Raw genomic sequence first — 1,939 nt, forward strand, 5'->3', positions numbered from 1 at the left:
ACCTGACAGAAAGGGAGTCCGTGTGAGTGTGCAACAGAAAGAGAGTGTATGTATGTGTGAGAGGAGCGTGTGTGCACGTGAGGGTGGCAATGTGTACGAACACAAGAGGGAGAGTCGAGGGTGTTGTGCTGGAAAAGCACAGGAGGTCAGGCAGCATCCAAAGAGCAGGCGATTCGACCTTTTGAGCTTAATCACTTCATCAGGAAGAGTTTATACCAGAAATAGCAATTCAACTGTTTCTCGGATGCTGCCTGACATGCTGTGCTTTTACAACAACACACAATCGACTCTGACCTCCAGTATCTGTGGACCTCACTTTCTACTAGAGACAGTGATTGGGAACGCGGGAGAGAGTGTGCACATACGTGAGAGAGAGTGTTCAAATGCAAGACAGAAAGTGCTCACGACTGTGAGAGGGGGTGAATGTGAGAGTATGTGCAAATGTGAGAGTGCATGTGTGTAATCACAAGGGAGAGTGTGTGTGAAGTCGAGACAGAGTGTGTGTGCAAACGTGAGACAGAGCATGGCGTGAATGTCAGAGAGTGTATGTGAAGCCGAGAGAGAGAGAGAGAGAGAGAGTGCACGAAAGAGGAAGAATGCGTGCTTGCACGAGAAAGTATGTGCATAAACAAGAGAGTTAGCTTATTGTTTTTCTATTTTTGTTTTTTTTCTCTTTAACCCCCAAAATACCGCCTAACTGCAGTAGTGCTTATTTTATTCCCCTGCACCCGTATTGTGTGTGTGCAGTTGAGAGACACAGTGAAAGACACAAGGTGCACAAATCTTTATTTAATTTACACCACCAGGAAGAAAGGAAACACCCGAGTGGCCTGTGACAAGCAGTGACCTTCACATCAAAGGGCAATGCTGTGTGATCAAACAGTGAAGGGAAAGGCAGGTTCTAAATCAAAATAGAGTTGGATGGGGAAAAGATGCACTCCACTCCCTGCGGCGCCCAATTCTCCCTGAACGACTCCAGGGTGTTGGTAGACACCGCGTGCTCCTTCTCCAAGGACACCTGGGCTAGAGATAGCTTTTTTTTATTTGTGATTTTTTTTTCTTCCCCCGCACTACCGCCAAACTGCGGTCATGATTATTATATATTTCCCCAGCACCCATAGTGTGTGTGTGTGCAGTTGTGAGACGCAGTGAGAGACAAAGTGCACAAATCTTTATTTAATTTCCAATACCAGGGAGATAGGAAAACACCCGAGTGGCCAGTGACAAGCAGTGCCCTTCTCATCAAACGGCAATGCTGTGTGATCAAAACAGTGAAAGGGAGGGTAGCCTACTGCACCTGGTATTCCCAGGCGGTCTCCCATCCAAGTATTAACCAGGCCTGAGTCTGCTTAGCTTCTGAGATGAGGCGTTTTCAGACTAGTATGGCCGGAGGCAAAAATAGCTCATGCCTGCACGCCAACCATCACTGATTGGACAAGCTTAACAGTCACAATTAGGCCACTCAAATTTTGTACTGCCGACCTGGCTCACCACTTTTCCGTCGCTATAGGGGTGATCAAAAGTGGTTTTCGGTTAACTGAGAAACAGCTTGTTTAACGTCGTACTTAACAGATCTGTGAGTTAGAGCATGTCTAGCCTTGTAGACAGAAAATATCCAAATTACCATACACAAAGGTTCATGTGGCAAACATGCAGGAGGCATGTTGATGCAAAAACTGCTGGAAAGAGTACTTTCCATCAATGGATCCCATCAAATCATTGTAAATGGGCAGCTACGAACTTAAATAATTGAGGAAGAGGAACTTGATTATACTGATTAAAGAATTCCAGTCCTCTTTGCTTGATGTCTGAGATCCATCATAAATAGATTTACTTTGATTAAAATGTCCAGATGCACAGAGTTTTAATTTTCAATTAGTTCTAGAGTGTGAATATAGATTGGGGCAGTACAGTGTCTCAGTGGTTAACACTGACTCCT

The 1,939-nt window shown here is 45.0% G+C and overlaps 1 pseudogene; it reads right to left on the reverse strand.

Moving 5' to 3' along the window:
• Positions 1 to 1,285: 1,285 nt before the first annotated feature.
• LOC132834576 (5S ribosomal RNA) lies at positions 1,286 to 1,394 on the reverse strand (annotated as a pseudogene).
• Between the last annotated feature and the right edge of the window lie 545 nt (positions 1,395 to 1,939).

Source organism: Hemiscyllium ocellatum, chromosome 40 (assembly GCF_020745735.1).
Source record: "Hemiscyllium ocellatum isolate sHemOce1 chromosome 40, sHemOce1.pat.X.cur, whole genome shotgun sequence".
In the NCBI taxonomy this organism is placed as follows: domain Eukaryota; kingdom Metazoa; phylum Chordata; class Chondrichthyes; order Orectolobiformes; family Hemiscylliidae; genus Hemiscyllium; species Hemiscyllium ocellatum.